The 20,661-nt window shown below is 40.2% G+C and overlaps 1 protein-coding gene across 1 annotated transcript in view; it reads right to left on the bottom strand.

Annotated features, from left to right (window-relative positions):
* HS6ST1 (heparan sulfate 6-O-sulfotransferase 1) overlaps positions 1-20,661 on the bottom strand; it is a 199,152-nt gene that overhangs the window by 142,752 nt on the left and 35,739 nt on the right. The window lies entirely within an intron of this gene.

Raw genomic sequence — 20,661 nt, 5'->3', positions numbered from 1 at the left:
CCATGTACATGGCTGCTGGACACAGGATTTCCCAAGTAAATGGGGCTGCCAGAACTGTTTTAAAATTCTCCCCTCCTCCCCCATTAATCCTTTATACAACTCCTTTTCCCCCCTTTAAACTTCACCATCTTAGTCATTCATCAGCAGGCAGAAAGTGGCTCAGTAAATTATTCTCAGCTCAAAACACTGAGCTTTCAAATGTGAGCAAATTCCACACCGGTCCTGAACTCCCCACAAGTTTATCAGAGGTCAGGGCAGCACCAGGCAAAGCAGGGAAGAAAAAGGTTTAACCCCACATTCCTAGCTAAGAATACTCTTCCTTCCTCCTTCCAGCCCACAGCACTCACCCTGAAAAAAACTATTTCAGGAGCAGAGATAATAGAATAATTAGCAGTTAAGTTGAACAGTGATGAGAACTGTAAGCTGTGCTCTGTAAAAATCCAGTCGGGCCCTTCCTAGTCCTTTTGGGAATAAGAAACACAGGTGACAAAACACAGTGAGTGTAAACCCTGGGCAACTAAGTTCAGACTATACTGCATAGTTAGATTGTCTCATATGCAAGCAAAGCAACAGAAAATGGTAAGTGAATACAAGAGGAAGTTTTTACCTCTTTAGTGAGCTGCTTTTTTTTTTCTTCTCAGTTTGAAAGAGCATAACAAATTATCTGTTCACTTTGCCTTTATTTCAGATTTTTGAATAGTTCAACATATCATTCACCAAACTCTGGTATGAAATAGCAAATTCATTTCTAGAGCAGAGAGTAGCAGGTGGTTGTGTTGAGCTGTGCACACTTCTGAGATATGCAAAGTTTACTTTTAAGATTTGAGGTTTCAAACTAAGGAAAAAAACAGGAAGCGGTTACCTACAGCTAGCTGAAGCCCGGGGGATGAGCAGTGATGAACTGCAAGGTGAAAAGTTTGAGTTTCTAAATGTAAAGATTCTCTCTTCAGACCAAATTCATATTTTCTGTAGTTGTACAAAAGACATCACAATGAAGATTATGTGCAGCCCTTACACTTGTGACCATTTAGCTTTTAGAGGTCTAATCATTTATTTGTTGCCATCCCTGTTTACAGTGTTACCTTGTCTTTACATGATTTAAACAGACAGCATGGCCAAGTGGAGAGAAATGCAGATCTGGCCATGTCTTGGATTGTCACTAACTTCTTCCATAGCACTCTACAAGCCGTATCACTTTATGTCTCTGAGTAATTTGGAAAGTCTGCAGGTCTTGGGCCACAGCTCACCATTTATATAGTACCCAGTGAGATCCCACCGTCACATGTAACTCCCTACCAACCTAAGAAATAAAGTCTTCAAAAGTTCAGCATATAAATCACTGCTTTATCATTAAGATCTTAAAATACTGCAACTCCTGAGCCAGCTCGGTGAAGACTGAGGAGCCCAAGGGAGGTAAGCACTGGAGGACTCCTGGGCAACTCATGTTTTTCTTTCATTAAGATTCTGCTCCCTGGCCTGAGGCTGTACAAGATGGTTCCCAGTCTCTAACCGAGGTCTCCCCTCCCCTTCTCCCTTTCTGTGGGTACTACAAAATCACACTTGCTAAAGACAAACCTCATGAAAATGTTTCTTGAACACATTTTCTCTCTTTGCCATGTACCAGACCGCACCACTTTCCAAGGATTTCTTTTCCCAAAATTTTAAGTGTCCATAGACAGGCTAAATCCAGCTCTTCCACAAAATGTCCACAGATGTCTCAGGTAAATCCCAGCTGGACATCAGCTGGCACTACACTATTTTGTTCTGCATACTTATTTACAACTTTGATAGATAAAATTAATTTTTTCAGAAATCCACAGTATAACTTAAAAAGCGCAAGGGTACGTCACTTTCTTTTTTCATTCAAAATCCAGTGGGGCAGTTGTAGGGGAAGTGTATCCCTCATCATTATGTTCCCTCTCTTAGCATGTATTAAGGGATTTATACTAGCATTTCCCTGATAACACAATATGGACTGCATTTCAACAGGGACAAAAATTCCCTACACAGACCGAGCCACTGCTTTTCATTCCAGTATCTTCAGCACTGTTCGTCCAGCTAATGGCATCTGCTGAACAGGATCCAAACATCAGATCATGTGGTCATTGTGAAAGTTGACTCACATGTTAAGGAACAGAGATGAAGCTCAAAAATACTCTGTTTTGGCCTGAGAACTGTGATAGGACCTGAAATAACGTGTCTAGGAGCAAAAGCTTATGTATCAGGGAAAGAAGAGTACGAAAGTATTTTTAAATCCCATCACTGTACCCTGTTTCATACTTCCTGCAGAAAAATTAGACCCTTCTTCAAGGTACTGATGGTGATTTGTCTGCATCGGCAACTAGCACAACTCTTCAAACCTAAGAAAAGGAACAGATATGGCAGTACCCTGAATAAATATGAAATAAAGGAGATAAATTATTTGCTAAAAATGGCAATTATATCAATTCTAGCCAGCAGGTGCTGCTCTGGCAATAGAAAGTGAAGTTAAGAGTTACAAAAGCTACATAAAAACAACTGAACCACATGAAGACAAAGAATCATATGAATGTGTAAAAATGAACAATTAAACCATTACCTGGAAAAGAAAACCATAAATATTTCACCACTATTATTACTGATGCTTCATGTCACAGTCACATTCTGTCATATATCATTACATACTCACTGGCTATTTACACAAATAACATCATATTAATAACAAGATGACTTCAAACCTTTGTTATCCCCCCTCCTCCTGTTCTCTGATACTTGACACTAAAATTGTTCCAAGGAAATTAGAAGTGTCAGGAACTAAATAATAAAATAGTTTCTTGCCCCACTCCAGTGCAAAAAGCAGACCAAACATGATGTAAGTAGAGGAGGAAGGAAGAAGAAAGACATGAAGTTTTTTTAATATTTTTTTAAAGAATTAACTGAAGAATTGCTTAGCATTTGCCCCATCCCCTTACTTCCATAACCTCTGCTCTTTCTCAACCACTTCCAGTCCAGAGGGGAAGCATAAGGGGCTTTCTATTCATGGAATATTTATGGACCTGGAGACCTAGGGGCCTTGAAAAGAAGGAAGATTCATGCATAATACAAAGACAGGACTTGCCATATGAAAGGATGAATTTACCACACTGGCAAGCCGAACTAAGAGGCAGAAAACCCATTAGAAACAAAAAAGATGGCTCACAAGTTGTGAATAGTGGATAAGAAAGACCTGTCAGAACAGATAACCAGCATACACTGTAACAGTTACAGTTAAAATTACAATTTATTAGCTGATAAATGATCAAGCTTATTAAATTTACCTTTCCCCACTAGTAGTTGATTGAAAAGTTCCATCCACTCTTACTTACAAGTAATTAGGAGAAACTAAAAAATAATCAGAAGTAATTTATACAATGGAAGAACCCTCAACTCCTCAATATTACATACTGAGGAAAAAAGATCAGTCAGCAGGCATTGTTCACTACCTCCGAGTAATGAATGATACAGGACCTGATCCACAGACTGCTAAAAAAACAAAAGAAATGTTTTCATACCATCCTTTTTATCTTCCTGAGCTTTCAGTCGCCATTTGCTTACTCCTGTGGTCTTTATCAAGGCATTCAAAGAGCCTCTTGCATAATTCCAGTCTTATAACGAAAAGGTATACAAGCAATATATTTTTTTTTTAACCTCAGCAAATAAGAAAATGATAAACTTCAAACAGAACAGGGGGTGTTTCATATGACAGAAATAGGAGTGTGTATTACAGACCAACTATAAAGCCAGTCTACAAGAAAAAGAACAGACGTGAAGGTATGATGACTTCCTTTAGCAGTCACAAGCAAAGAAACGGGGAAGGAAAACCTACTCCTTCTCTACAAAAAAGGACAAGCTCCTTCAGATCCCCAACTCCTTTCATCTATTAATTGTCTCTGGAGGTCCAAAAGGAAGAGAATAAAGAATTAAAACCACAAAAATCCCCACATGACCATAAAATGTGCATAAGACTCTCTGCTGCATGAATGCAACCTGATGTTCTTCAATATTGCTTTAAAGCAACCATTACAATATCACACATTTTTCCCCAAGTACATCATCCAGTGTCTTCAACTTGTGCATCAGCATTTTATGGGGAAGGTTTCTAGAAAACTTGTGTAAAGAAACAGCTGTGGTATTTCACCTAGTTGCTATTTCCTTAATCAATTGCTAAAGACATTTTTAAAACTATATGCAAACTCCTCCATAGCATAGTCAACCTCACTTTTCTGTGTCTTTCACAGACCCCTCTGAAGCAGGCCGTGGTATACAACAGGAACAGACAAAGCAAAGGCTGAAATAAGACTTGAAACAGCAGTTGTGGTGATGTTTGAGAGAGATTCACCACTGCAGATGCAACAGGAAACTGCAGAGTCGCCAGTCGTGGTTCCATCCTTCATAGGCTTCTGAGTCCCAGTTCTGTGAAAGCTACAGAGCGAGCAGCATGGGCTGTCCCCCCGTGGTTCGTGCCATGGAGATACAGCACCCTTGTGCTGAATTCCGTGTCGCTTTACGAGAGGGCAGGGAAGTACAAACAGACTTAACAAAAACACCCTGTCACCAGGCCTGGGAACAGGGAGCAGACAGGGTGGGTTTTTTCTGCTTTGTTCCTGCTTTTTTTCCAATTCTGAAGCAGCACTGAGAACATGAAGGCAACATCATCATTTCAACTTTCTCTGAGAAATAAAATTAGAGCATGCCCTTCAATTCTCTTTGAAAAGCATCTGAGTTCAATAAACTCTTTTATCAGGATTAGAGGTGACGCTGAAAGCAAATGGTCTCTTTTAGCTGATAAAAAAACGCATTCCATTTCTCAACCTCCCCACCCCCTGGGCCGAGAGTTTCATGCATATTTGACATGTTTTCCATCTAGACAGCAATACAGCATTTCTACCCACTTTCTTTTTTTCTTTCAAGTGACTCAAGTGCACAGTGTTTCTTCGTGAGAGCCAACTTATTTTTTAATTGTATCTTAGTACTCTGGGATTTTTATCTTGACTTCACATGTTTTAATTCATTTTTAAAAAAGCAAGGTATATAGTATGAAGAAAAGCTGTTTGTGGTAAACTAGAAAGTGCTTATGGGGTTGTTATTTACTATTTATGATTTTCATTACTATTACAGTAGAACCCAGAGGTTTTTAAGCAAGATTGGTCGCTCTACCATGCTAGGACATACACAAAGCAGACAGACTCTTTCTGCTGCTCCCAAGGCACCTACAATACTTACTAAAAAAAAAGAGGGTGAGAGGACAAGCATGCTTGTAAGAAAAACACGGGAAGAGGATGAAGTGGCTTACCCCATGCCATAAGACAAGTCAGAAGAAGAGAGCTGGAATAAGATGTAACATGCAACACTGTAAACTTACACTGTGATTTCAAACAACCCTAACTGAAGTCCTAGTGACAACCTTGCGGATACAGTAGAAGTTCCCCTGAACAAATCTATAATGCAATAAAGAAAACTTTTAAATACTTTTAATAAACCACAGATCAACTTTAGTACATTTCTGCAGTATTTAATCATGTGGGTACTACCAAATTTTATTTTTAAAAAGTATTTAAAAAATTTAGGCTCAAAAGAATTCATTTACCTAAGGGAAGTGAACACTGGTTTACAGATGCTATCCTGCTACTCAAAGTATATTTACTGGTTATAAAAAACATTGTATTTTTGTTTTCCTTTTAAAAGTTTGAATGTTTAGGTTGATGCTTGCAATGATTGCTTATGGTCAGTAATGAAATACAAGGTTAATTACAACATATGTGTGGTAATGACAGCAAACACTGATCTAAGTGCAAAGAAAGCAACCGCAATAAATGCTTAGAAAAAGGGTGAAGTAGGCAGGAAAATGCTTGTTAGATATTTCCACTGTGATGTTTGCATTCAAAATTTCATCTTCTATTTTAATATGGTCCAGCAAAAAAAAAAAACCCACAACTCTTAGTTGTTCAACGTATACTGTTGTCATCATCTTTTATATCTCCCCTAAATACACCTATAGTTTTCTACAATACTTTCTGTAGAAATGGAAAGAAACATAGCAAAGTAACAATGTGTTATCTGAGACCCATTTAATCTTAACCGAGATTGGTGCTCCATTAATGTAAATGGCTCGTAAGGTCTATGAAAACACTAGGTCCCTTGCTTTCACCCAAAGCCTTTTGCTTATCAGTCAGTATGTAGGGTAGGCAATTATCAACCCAACTGCTACACACGGATGCTGGTTAGGTCATTCTTTCCCCGGACCAGGACTATCTGGCAATTCTAAAAGGCACAAGTGACTATGTGCCTGTGAAATCATATGTGTCTCCTCCTCCTCTAAAGCTACTTTTTTTACCCTCCATTGCTAGAGCAGAGTGTAACAGCACTTAAAAATTAATGTGGAAAAAGCAGAGTGCTATATTTTAACACAAATTCAAAGGCGGCACTTGGAATTACTAGATTTACCCTGCCCCTCCACCAAATTTTAGGGTAGAAACTCTAAATGAAAATGAAACTCCTGCTGCAAGTGAAGTTTCCCGAAGTCTCTCAAATGAAACAGTAATCTAGATTGAAGGAACTATATTCTAAAGTGCAGAGTTGGAAAACAGATTAAATCACTTGAAAATGTATTCCATAACCATGGCAAAGTCTCTTATTTTCCTCCTAATACAGCTGTGGAGCTCACAGGGCCACCAAATGGTACATTAAGATGACACAACATAAATAATACCACCCCCAGCAGGTGCCAATTCATTCTCTATTTCTTTTTTACCCCCAGGTGAACATGCAAAAAGTATAAGGCACATACAGTCTAGCCTCAATAGGCTATACCAAATTTCAAGACAGCTCGCTGCCAAAACTTGGCTTCTGCATGCTGAGGCTTGGGAAGAAAACAGTTTGTACCTTGCAAACAGGCAAATGCAATGCAACAATTTTAGAAAGATGCTAAATCATGCACAGATAGAAATGTAGCTGTTGTTCACACCAGTTCTACCTTTCTTGTTTTTCTCTCTCACATATTTTATCCCCCTGCCCCATCTTTCTCTAAGAAGGATTTTGGATCCTGCTGTGAGTGACTTTTCAAGGGAACTATAACAGATGCAGACAGAAAGCAAGTGGTGTGTTTCCCTGATCAACAACAGTCAGATGTGTTAATTGGTTGCTTTGGCTTTACATTTTCACAGCATGTGTAGGAGTCAATGCACTGACTCCAGTCTACTGTTTGAATTAGTGACCTTGTGTCTAAGAAAGGTGGTCTCCCTTTTCTACAGTTAATTTGTCTCTGAGAGCTAAAGTGCTGTATTCTGGTCTAAAATTTCTTTTTGCCTATCCATTTAGCACTGTTGCCCTCTCCTATTATAGTAATCGGCAAACCTACTGTCACAAGCAAACATTACTTACACAAACAGCCTGACACCCTCTCCACCCCGTAAGGCAACACAGAACCCTTTAAATGACTGGCTTTTTCAAATTGCGCTACCTTACACTGTTAAAGGTCTAGCATGTTCAAAACTAGATTTGTATTAACAGACTTCAGAAATAATTACATTTGTATTGGGTTTGTGTGGCAATGTTTTGGCAGTGGGAGGGCTACAGGGGTGGCTTCTGTGACAAGATGCCAGAAGCCTCCCCCATGTCTGACAGAGCCAAAGACAGCCGCTACAAGGTGGACCTGCCACTGGCCAAGGCTGAGCCCGTCAATGACAGGGGTAGTGCCTCTGTGATAACCTATTTAAGAAGGGGGGGGGGGGGGGGGGGGAAACTGCACAATGGCAACCGCAGCCAGAGAGAGGAGTGAGAATACGTGAGAGAACAACGGGTGATGAAGTGACCACAACCCCCATCCCCTGACCTCTGAGCTGCTGTGGGGGAGGAGGGAAAGAAATCGGGACCAAAGCTGAGCCCAGGAAGAAGGGAGGGGTGGGGGGAAGGTTTTTTAAAGATGTGGTTGTATTTCTCATTATCTTACTCTGATTTGATTGGTAATAAAATAAACTAATTTCCTCAAGTTGAGTCTGTTTTGCCCGTGACAGGAATTGGTGAGTGATCTCTCCCTGTCCTTATCTCAACCTACAAGCCTTTCATCGTATTTTTCTCTCCCCTGTCCAGCTGAGGAGGGGAGTGACAGAGCAGCTTTGGTGGGCACCTGGTGTCCAGACAGGGTCAACCCACCACAACCTCAAAGAAATAGGTAGTGGGAAGTGAAGGAAGAATGTCACAGGAATAAAGGGACACCTTGGGCATTGTGGGGCCCTTCACCAAATTAACAAAGTTAAAGAGATTTGAGCTAATATATTCCATGCTAATCTTGCCCCACAGTTTTACAAAGCCTATGCATTTATGTCAAAGTGGCATCTAATCACATTCTACACCTATTGCACAATTATTTTAATATACATAAAGTATACATATGCCCTGTCTTCCATCACTAGCATAGCAGGAGCACTTAGTGTATGTTTCTATTTGCAGAGGAATTCATTATGGAAAATGGAAGGCTTTTCTCTGCAAGGAAATTTGTCTTAATGGATGCAGGAGTGGGTTTCTCTCCCCTCTCCCCTTCTTTTGCTATTACTCATTAAACGGATAATTTCCTTTTATAAACAATGGAGTCCATATAATACACAGGCATATTTGGATAGATGATTAATGAAATAATAGTTTCCTGGTTTCCCAACTTGAGAGATGAAACCTAAAACCAGGGGTCCCAAGAGCCAACCCTTTCTCAGGTCCCCAGAGGAGGTGGCTGGACTGCAACAGCCCCCAGCCCCTCCCTGCCCAACCTGCAGAGCTCCACTCTTCTGAGCTTGACTGACTGACCTCTTCTTTTGAATGCCTGTTAGCCAGAGTGATGATCTCATCAGAAGCTGCTTATATGTGGGTCTAGAGAACATAAATCTTTCCCATTTCACTGTTATAAGTATATTTGGAGACCTCCAAAGAGATCCAGAGAATATTCCCCCTACAGTTTACCTCAGTCTTACTGTTTCTTGTGGAAGCTTGCCATGGACAGATTGTGTCAAAGAGAATTCCTTAGAAATCTATTGTGGTTTCTGAAACATCAAGCTCCCAAAGAGTAAGCCAGGAATTTCAGTCAGCCTTGCAATAACTAGTTTTTTGTATAGAGAAACAATGAAGTGGGTGCTAAAACGTTGGCTAGGAGAAACAAAAGAAAAGCAAGCAACTTGGCATTTTGGGAAGTATTCATACCACATGGCTCATTATCAGGGCAACTCCCAGATTGAAAACGTACACTATCTTTGGGAATCTCTTACTGAGTTTCAATATTCTTCAATTAGAAAGGGCACTCAGTGTTGTCAGAATCCCATACTGTGTTGTTCTACAAACATGCTTTGATTTAGTTTTCAATATGAACTAAGAATTAAACCATTCCAATATTCAAAGGTGCTCAGAAATCACCAAATCAGGTGAGACAAGTGCCCAAAGATAAGACATTTAAAATACAAGGGTATATTATATGCAGTTTCTCTTCTACAAACTTGCTCTTTGCTGGGAAAGCTATCACAAAATACAGGACTCCTTCCAGCTTCTGTTTATTTTTAACCTGGGATTATCCTCTCAAAAAAATGACTATTACAAATTGCCAATTGCTATCAACTCAAACCACAGAAGGGTAGATTGTGCCCAGCCCCCCCAAAGGATAAGGGGAGCTTTTCTTCCCACCTTTGAGTGGGTCACATACAGCTTGGGTCGTTTTAGCTCTATGATCTTTTTCTGCAGAGTGTTACTACTAATCCTTTTTATTTCACACATACATACACTTTCCCACCAGGACAGAGTTCAGATAATTGCAATCCAATCAGGGTTTTGATTTTTTCTTTAAATCACTACCAAATGCAAGTGCTGGAGTTCAGCTCCTCTGAGAGGCAGAGAGAAGGCCTCAGCTCATTGTGGCCACTAAAAGGGGTGTGTTGAAGGGTCCCAGTAGCTAACTGCTCCCTCTCACCAGACATCTCTGGCCAAAATCCTCAAGTGGAGACTTAGATGCCCACACCAAAATCCTACCTCTACTCTGCCTTCTTTTTTACTCTTGAGATAGGGCGTGCTTATTCCCACTTCACTATCCTGTGAATAACCAAATCCATCAGGCCCTGGCTGACCTCTGAAAGGGAGGAGGAGGAAGATTCACTGAAAGGGGTGAAAAAGCTGGTGTGCTCTTTCCCATGTCCAGGGATGCTGGAGGGTGCTCCTCAAGACAAAAATATCTTTTAGGGCCTTTGACAGGCAAAATGAGGCTCCAGCATTCCTGTTCCAATACTCTTTTTTGGTTTTATTTTCTTCTTTTTTCTCTTTTACTTTGAATGGAATCTTAGACATTTTTAAAAAATGTAAATCTCAAAATCAAGGAATTCCTAGCTGCGGTTAGGAATGATGAAATCTCCTGCCTTTAGCAGCAGATTCTATAGTATCAAGGATCCAAACTCATTCCTACCTGTGTTCTTAGAAGGTATCTTCATTGCTGCCATGCAGAGAATAGCACTTAAGACTAGGTCTAAACTCAGACTTATCCAATAAGCTTTCAGGCAGAAAATTCCCAAGAAAATTATGATGGATGATGCAAAACACAAGATCTGTGAACAGAAATAGGTAATGAAGTGCACTGTTTTCTGGCTTTTGGAGTATTTTCCATTGTATTTTATGTGAATTTCTCTCTCCACACCTATTTCTTTTATTTATGCATATATATACACACATGTGTATATCTGTATTTGTCCAATAATGTGAAATTTTGGAATATAACATGGACCACAGCAAGCTAGCTGGTTTGTGCAGGGACAGAGCTAGTGCAAGGTAATACCTCAGAGGCTTTAAGGTTCTCCAGGTGCTTCTGTCTTTGAATCCCTTTGGCTCTAAACTTGCAAATGGGTCCATGCAGCTAGGACCTAAAAATACATATCACAGCCTGTGTTAGCACCAAGATCCTTAGATACGATGACGGGAAAGATGATGGATTCTGCCAGTTCCTTGAAGTCCCCAGTCGGAACACTAGCTGACTGTCAGCAGTTTGAAGGGCAACCCCTGCACCTCCAGTGCACAGTAGGGAACACAGGGACAACACCCGAGTTGTTTACACTGGAAAATGATCATCAGCACGAGTAGAATTAGATCACTCCCCTATTTATGCAAAGTATTTACAATATCTATTCTCAGGAATGATGCTGACCATGTTTGGAAAAAACAACAAAAGCTGTTTTCCCAAAAGGTCTATAACAGCTTCAAGCATTATGCAGGGAATGCTGCTGTCTAAAGAAGTGTATCTGGGCAGGCTCTCAAGGGGTTAAGTCTCCCAGCAAATTACCAAAATAACAATCAAAATTCACAAAAAGGTGAGGCCCAAGAGTTCTAAATGTACATATGAAAAACTGTGATTTTAAAGAAGGATAACAAGTTAAAAAAGGAATTGTGAAACCAGGGTCATTCCTTCAGGGCAGTTTCTGGTTTCTGTTGTCCAGTTCTTCATCTCTCAATACAATTTAAATGTTTTGGCTGGCTGCTTAACAGACTCTGATAAACAACATTATCAGCTAAAGATCTTTGTCTCATGCACTTAAAAGCTTAAGCCAGCAGAAACAGAGAACTTCAAGAAAGAAAAAGCATGTGTGAGCTTATTTAAAATACCACTTAACCAGAAAACTTGGTTTTGCCCCAATATCCCTAGAAGTTTTTGCTAAAAACTAGTTTTTGCTGAAAAACTAGACCAAAGCCTAAGAGGTCTAACAGGCCCTGACCTTCAGGGCTCAGAGTCACATAAACATGGCAACAACATAAAACTACATTTGGAGCCTACTGAGTTTCTAAAACTCAGGTTCATGGCACAACCATCTTTCAATAAATAATTTCTGCATTCAAAGCTGCATGTATCACTGCATCAACACTTCCATGTCTACCATGTGGAACACTTTCTTTGAAGATGATTTCTACAGTTCTAGTAAAGAAGTGAAAATTGACCATAAAGATGGTACTTTTCCTCTTTTAAATACATTCTTTGGGAATAATGAGTAATTTGTCCACACATCAATCAATTGCTATGAAAAAATTCATTCCCTGGGTGGGGGGGAGGGTAGGAGGGGCTGCATGTGTCCATCCACATCCCCATCCCAGTAACTTATCATTCAGTAAGCTAAAATTTCTGAAAATGAAAACTGTCAGGATTGGAGGATGGGTGGGGATGTGCAGTACACAAACAACGCACAAACAGAATTTTTTTTTCCTATTTACTCTTCTTCCCCTCCTCTGAAAATAAATAATTTAATCTATCAGCCTATTAAGCTTATATATAAAAAAAGGAGGAGCTGCCAACTTCTGATCCTGGTAAAAAATAGGTGTCTCTCCATTCTGTGCAGAAACAGAGCTGGGTGCTCATTGCAGAGTTACTTACAGAACTCTGAGCACCTTCCCTTGCTTGTATTAGACCTACAGACCCCAGATATGCTTCTTACAGTCAGACTTCTTTTTCCATGCAGTACTTCGGCTGTATCTTTCACACTGATTCAATTACAAGAGTAGTCCTAGCAGATGCAAGGAGGCATGGTTTCCTGGATGGATCCACAGTGTGCAGCAGTATGCAAGATTAACTCAAAGGCTTATTTTTAGAGTGTAATTCTTACAGAGAAATAATATCACCCACTATGTTTTTACTTTACTTTCATGCTTTGCTGACATTAATTCATTTGTTAATAATGTCTATCTGTGATGGTCCATTTTTATATTCATAGATTTCATGGCAGATTACAGGCTTTTAGGGAGCTCTCTAAACTTCAGCTTCCTTACAGAGCAAAGTTTTACCTGTACTCTGACATCACTTGCACTGTGACAACATGCAAAGCTGCAGCATGTGAAATTGTTTTGCATCTGTGTGCCCCAAGCAGAAAAGAGCAGCCAGGGCCTTCTGAAGCCCTGGGAATGCAGCCCCAGCCATGGCAGGGCAGTGCTGCCAGAGCAGCTGACGCTCACCACAGCGAAGCCAAGGGTAAGAAAGCATGCTCCTGCTTACTGCGTGCTAGCTGTTGCATGGATGTGAAGAGAATAAAGGTTGCAGAACCGTCAGTCCCATACCTTTCAGGATCTCTAGATACAATAAGCAGCAGTTTTAAACAGAGTGACAAGGAAGGGGAGAAAAGCAGGTAGAAGCAGGCAAATTACAAAGCAGGAACAAATGGAAACTTTGTATAAGGAAATTTTAGGGTCTTCATGCTCTGAGAAGTGCCATTTGTGCATGCCTTAGCTCAACTACCAAAACAGATTATCTGATCAACAAGGATGGAACAACAATAGAAAATCTATTAGCTGGTGGCTGTGGAGCATCACAGGTCTATTAGCAATTGACTGATTAGCCTGTCAGAGTCAGACTTTCTCAAATCTCCTTTTCAATAAACTGTTAAAAGTCAATACGACAGAGTGAAAATTCAATTCAGGGTAATGGGGAAAAAATAGCTAATTATTCTTTTACAGCATCATTGATCCTTCCAGGTCTCCTTTAACAAAGGATTAGACATTATAATAGACCATTTATATATAGATTGCAAACAAAGATAATCTGGGAAATAATAATAAAAAAATAATAATAAAAGCACTTAAAGAACAATTCTACATGCCAAAGTTCACAGAACTTTAAATACTAAGTTACAAACAAATGACTCTCATGCTACAGAATCTCTGTGGAAGACCAAAAAGAATACAGAGTCAGCAGAAAAAAGATCTCCTTTCAAAAAAGTTATTTAGACAATTTATCATCTTAAAATTGCAGAACACCAACTGTGGAATGCAATGATCATTATTATTTCAGTCCTTTACATATAAAATAAAACCAAGAATATAAAAAACTATGCACACACAAGGAACTAAGAATGCAACAGTTATGACCATCTGAGAAGAAATTTTTCGAATGAAACAGTAAGAAAAAAAGTATTCACAGGGGTTTAGACCAGAAGTTGGAGCTGTAGATAAAAATCTGCCTACACTGTGAACAAGCATCCTTCAGCACAATTCTGAAGGTTAGAACTCCTTACGATACACCACAAGTTTGAGATGATGTTCATCAGCTCCTTTACATTAACATACTGCTAGAAATAACCCTCCAGTTTTACCTGCTGTGCTAATGATACTATTGCGTGCAGCGGCAGGCCCAGCTTGGGAGGCTCCAGATATATTGCAGATGGCGTGAACAACAGAATGGCCAGAGGGTGTATACATTTTAAATGGCATGGGCAAATGAATAAAGCAAAAAGGGGCAGCATTTCCAGGTATGACAGCCACCTGCCACACCACTGCCTGCCATCACAAAGGTAGATTAAACAGAGCTTGGAAAGGTAACAAAAAATACACATTGACAAAGCCAAGCACCTTACAGACACCACTGGGTTCACAGGTTTGGTTTTGCTATGGTAAGTGACTGTGTGCAGGTGAAAAAGGCAAAGCAAACTTTAAATGCTGTTGATTTTCTGCAAAGGTTGGTAACAGTAGCAAAGACCACATCCAGGGAGAGAACAGTCTGTGTTTGGCTTGTGTGCACTGTGGCACTCTTTACTCTCGCAGAGCCAAACGTTGGTACTGCATTGCACCAACTCCTGTTACGCTGGTTTTGAACAAACAGCTGTGTTAGCGGTCTTGGGACCTAACAACTACACAGCAACTGAAAACACTGCGTATAGGATGAGAAAAAACCAAACCAAGATTTTGTCCATGCTTCAACATCATACTCTGGCCTTTCTCTCAGGTGCTTGAGGCAGACACTTGCAGGACTTTGTGTAAAAATCAAAGTGATGTGGATTAGAGAAAAATCTATTTAAATCAGCTTCGTTCAGCAATACTGTTTTAAAGTCTGGCCCCCAAACACTTGCATAAGTACAACCAAGACAGTGGTGATATGGCACAGGATAAAACCAAAATACAACGAGAACCGACCTTAGTCAACTGAAGAATATATGTAGTGTTGCTTGGTCTGCAGTTAAAGCAAACTGTAAACTGGGAAGTAGAGGATATCAGTAACAGCACAATCCTGACTGCAGACACCTCAGCGTGAGCTGTAAAATCTATTCATGCTAGTAGACAAGATACAGGTACTTTGTGCCAGGCAACATGAGGTCCTACCAATACCAAAAATAAGGTACTACATAGAGGCAGCTCAGCTTTGGACCGAGCAGCTGTGACCATGGTGGCTGCAGTGCAGATTTACCTGTAGCCTGTGTCTTTGACCACAGCATTTCACCTCACCCTCTCATCCGAAGGGCTGCCGGTGGAAAGAACAGAAAAGGAGGAGGAATATTGAACGCCAGTCCAGAACTTGCATATTTTGCAGCTTTTACTGTCTCACCTTTGACACAGTAGAGATTGCTTATCATTGGCATGCTAAAGACTAACACGCCCTGATACTAACTCATCCTAACTGAAAGGAATGTGAAAGCATATAATTAGGCAGAAAAAGTGAATGAAGAAAAGAATCCAATATTGATTACAGGCAGTACCATAGATTCAGTGGAGTAAAGTGGGCAATGCACATTTTTAAAATTACACCAGGATTAAATAGAGGGGTATGGGGCCTGAAATCTCCCCAGCTCTATAAACTCAGTTAAAGACATCAGGCCTGGATGACTTTTTTTCTGATGTCACAGAAACACTGAGGGATCTTTAGAGATCTATTTTTTTTGAGAAAAATCCAGTGAAAAGCAAATTAAAGTAATGCAAATACTTGTTTTCTAAGATGAAGGTAAAGACCACAGTGCTCCTTCTCTTCTCCCAACTCTTTCAAGCAGTTGGGAAACAACAGGCCTGCAAGACAAAAGCCTTCCAAAAGAAACTCCCTGCCAAACAGGGTTTTACTTCCAAATTCCTCAAATCAGATTTTCTTCAGAACAGAAATAGATTTCTAGAACCATGCCACAAATTTGCAGGCTGATGACAGGAGAAAAAAAATAAATCATATCAGCCCAGGTTTGGGTTTATACCGTGGTAACTGGTATGTTTTATTCTGAATGACTTCTCAGTCTGAGAACTCTGTAGTCTACACACAGCCATGGCCATCCCTTGTCTAGGGAAAGGCCTGCAGAAATCTGGCCAAGGGTAGGGAAATCACATGATGATGCATTACAGAGATATAAAGTCCTTCAGCTGGTCAGAATTTCATTGCCTCATCTTCTGGCACCACTCTTTTTCATTGAGACTGAGATTGTATAGGATGATACACATTCCTGTCTTACAGACACACCCTTCTCTGTGGAAGGGAAAAATTGTCTTGGAAAGAATCAAAACTTGCAGATGGCAGCACTTCATAGTGAGCCAGACAGGGCTATAATCAAAACGAAATAAAAAGAACAGTAGATAAAATACAGGGAGAAACCTCTTGAGCCTGGGATCACCCCCGCAAACACTGAAAGGGAAGTCCAGTCATCAGAAGTTCATTAATTTGAAAATAGGAAAAAGCACGAGAAGAAAATCTTTAAGATCCAAAAAGCCCAGTCCTGTAGGTTGTCTGCAGCTGTACAGATCTACTTAAACTTCCAAGACCAAGAAGCTGAACAAGAATCTGAAATTGTAGCACTAGGATTCTTACAGCAACTGGAGATAAGGAAGATCAGAAACAGAATCATTTCAGTGTTTGCTGGCAATTCCTCCTCTCTTCCCTCCCCCCAAAAAACAGTTTAAATGACATGGTGTTTAACTTAGCTGGATAAATAATTTTAACTTTTTTTTTTTTTTTTTAAAGACAGGGATGTGCCATTTGGGTAGCAATCAATTAAGCTACCCAGTCTAACAATCAGCAATAATGATATTTCCGCTGTGTGAAATGCTTTTTCTTCAGAACATGCACAGTGTTGAAAACAAAACAAAACAAGAAAAACTAAAAAAAACCGAAACCAATCCAAACCAATTCTTCTGCTCATTTTTGCCAACATCTACTTCATGGTCTTTTCCACCACCTCCAAACGCACAACAAGCAGGGAGCAATTGCATTCCCATCTGCATAGGACCAGCATGGAGAAGACAGTGAATTACTAAGTATCAAGCTGTTTCTAATAATGAGTAACATGAATCCTGGCTGCACCCAAGGGAAAGGAAGAGCAGCTGCCGAAGCCAGGGGATACTGACTCTTGCACTAGAACAAGGGCGGGGAGCTGGGATTTAAACCAATTTGTTTCCTCTCAGCTCTCCAAGAACCACCAACTCCCACTTCACAGCCCAATATCTGTGTGTGGCTAACAGAGTTATTTCCCTCTCTATTCTTTTTAGAAGAATGGAAAGTTTTCAGATCTAAGGGAAAAGCAAGTCCCAGGGTGGCCCCAGCCCACTGAAAAGGGAATTGGTCTGTGAGACCATTAAGTTCCTCCTGGGTGCAAGGAGCTCTCCAAAAACCAGTGCAGCTTGTGCTGTCAGGTAGGTGCTGTTCAAAGACCTGCCATAACCCATACCGTCCCTTGATGCGCCAGTGCAGTGACAAAATGAAGCCAGGGTTTCATTAACCCAATCATGAGTAAGTACTGAAGGTTTGGGTTTGTAAATATAAACACCAGACAAGAAATAAGTTAGCTCCACTGGAGAATTATCACTGCTCTGCTCAAGTTTATTCTCAAGAGAAAGCAAATGCATCAAAAGCTTTAGAGTGAAACACACATCTAAGTCATTTTTCATCACTTTAAAACTGTTATTTAAATTTAAAAGCTTTCTACTTACAGCAAAGCCTTAACAATTAAAAAAAAAAAATTGTGTTCCTTTTTTCACACATATTCTCATGTCTTTTATTTCAAGGGTGCTCATAATGACTTTTTGTTGTTTTTTAACAAAAAGAGACACAGACTGATTACTTTTGGCAATTACTTACCAAACAGAAGAGACATGGACTACAGAAACTTTGGCTCAGATACTGTAAAACTCGAACAGAATTAGCTCTACTTCCTGCCTGCCAGCATGAGAAGCAAGCACAAATTTAAAATGCATTAGTTACTCTCAGTTTCCTACTCCGCACAGGCAAGCCTTAAGATAACTAACCCCATTTAAAACCAGTGAGCTTTGAGCACAAAACAGCATAGGCAGGTTGCTGAGATTGGGGCCCCAGTACCTGGGCCTCCTCCACATCTGGAGTGAGCTGCACTAACGTCCTTTTTCCCCCTTCATGCTGCACGTCTGCAAACATGTGCAGGCAACTGTGCTTGCCAAGCTGGGACAGCCACAAAGCTTATCTAAAGACAAATTAAACTATACCATACCAAATCCCCACACCTCTCATTTTGTGCTTCAGAGTTTAATTTTAAGATGTTTGCTATCTTTGTTTTGAAATAATTCTTTTCAAAAGAGACTTCTTCCCTCAGGGAAGAATTTTCCAACAATCTGGTATTTTTTAACTGATCACTGCATGTTTTCAGAGTCCACTGCCATTGTTTACTTCCCCTAAAATTATTACCAGGCCCACAGATATGATAGTTGGATTTTTTGGTAATATTTTCCCACGTTTTTATGGGTTGTTTTTCAGTCCCTTGGCTCTGAACACTCTTTTCACTGTCACAAATCAAGCTGATCACAGTATCTCCTGTCCCAGCAAGAGGACAACCCAGTTCTCGTTGAAATCAATAGGAGCTTTGCCACTGATGTCAATGCAAGTGGGATCATGCACTCAACCTCTGTAAGTAAATAAAAGTAAATAAACATTTTCACTTTCATGTCTGAATTGATAATGCTGGAATAAGAAATAGGGGTTTTTTTCCTCCTAATAATATGAAAAAAAGTCTAATTGCAATTCAGCTGCTGCCTGGAGGAAGGAAAACAAAACCCAATGAAGCTTTTTATTTCATTTGCTGTTTGCAGAAAGGATGAATGAACTATTTGCATCTTCCCACTCCATTTAGGAAAGGTGCCCAACTCTAGTAGAACATCCATGAAATTCCTCTATTCACTGTGGACATTACTGCCCAAGATCTTACCCAGGTCTCCTCCACGCTTTCCAGCGTGGACACTGCCTTGTTTCACTAGCACTGAAACCATTTTACAATGGATTTTGTTTATAACCCTAAATACCAGATCTTACTGTCAAGTTTTGACTTCAACAGTCACAGCACTGCCCTGGGTAGAACAGGTATCTTTGATCAGAAATCCAGGAGTTAACAGTGATGTTAAGGGCAAAGGAAATAGGTTAATATGGTCAATCTGTCTTTCTCTTCATCAGCACCTCCACAGCCCTTGTTTGCACCAGACCTCTGTCTTTCTAGCTGCTGGAGGCTAAACACACTAATTATGTACTGAAATAGAGGCTGGGATATTTTTTTTTTTTGCTCAGGTAAGACCCTGGCTCCAGGATATCCAGTACCAACACTGTTTCACTGACTTGTAGTATTAGTTTGCTTCAAACAAGAAATGCAGCTGCAAGAAGCATTCTCTCTCACTCTTTTATTTCTGTAAGCGTACAACAGTCAAAAGCAGTGAAGTTACACACTATTTTGTAAGATAATGATAAAGTCTTCTTTATTCTTTCTTTTAAAACAAAGAAGACAGGAGACAGCCTCAGATCCTATGCACTGCAGCGCTACTACTCCCTATTAACTTAGAGGATACAAGTCTCAGTGAGCCTGACTGCTCACCCTTTCACTAAGAATACTACACAGACAAATGACCACCCCTGCCAGCTAAACTATGCCGAGTCTGCCTTCACCCAACACAACAGCGTGCAGGCACCAGGCACGGGGCAGAGGAGCACTCAGCCTTTGCTACAGGAAAGCTCGCAGGCTCAGTCTTCAGCTGCAAGCCCTCAGCTCAGCAGTAAGCCAGAGTAACTTTGGTTATGATGGGATACCTACATCAATTTATAACAACTGAGGAAATAACTGGTTTTCTCTTTTCTTTCTTATCCTTTTTCTCTTTGAAGCATCAGCTGTTCAGCTGCAAATACAAATACCTGTTAAGCAAAGTGTTTAAGAGAAAGTAGAAAACCAACCAATCTGTAAAATAGCCCCGTTCAAACCCAACTTCCAAAGACACTCAGCTCTTTCAGAAAAGCAGACATCTCTCTTTACATTAACAACAGACAGGACAATCTGTGATCAAGCAATGAATCAGATAGGAATGAAAGGTATCAATTCTTTTGTGCCTTCAATTCTATTTAGTATCTGATGAGGCTGACTATGCATTTTCCCAGTGCCACCCAATCATAACCTCTAGCAGCACAACACCTTTCTCTACATCCAAGATAGGGGAAGTATTTGGTTTAGACTGCAAGATACAAACTTTGCTTCTTTCTAGATATTTGGTAACCTGTAAAAAGAATGAACAGCAGTAATACAAACAATAGGCTTTTATGGTTCATGATTTCAAAGATCACCATCACAGATTTTCTCACCTTGAGACACCTTCTGCTGGGTCCTTAACAAGACACCAACAAACACAACTGCGTAACAAGATGAAAAGGATACGCTCAAAATAAACCAGCCACATCTGTTAATAATACCGTGCAGACCCTGCGTTCAAGTCACAAGTACCATTGCTCCTTCTTGCAGTCACTTTAGGTGTGTTTGAGGCCATGTTTCCTTTCGGAACAGATAGTTACTAATCACAAGGGCTGGCTGTTTCGTAACTAAAACATCTGCTTGTTGAACTATTTCTTATAATTTAAGGGGCAAGGAGCCAGTTGGGATTTTTCTGAATCAATGCAAGTCTCTTATCCGC

This window comes from Strix uralensis, chromosome 9 (assembly GCF_047716275.1).
Source record: "Strix uralensis isolate ZFMK-TIS-50842 chromosome 9, bStrUra1, whole genome shotgun sequence".
NCBI classification, from domain to species: domain Eukaryota; kingdom Metazoa; phylum Chordata; class Aves; order Strigiformes; family Strigidae; genus Strix; species Strix uralensis.
Note: the sequence above shows the minus strand (reverse complement) of the source record. Positions and strands in the feature narration are given on the sequence as shown.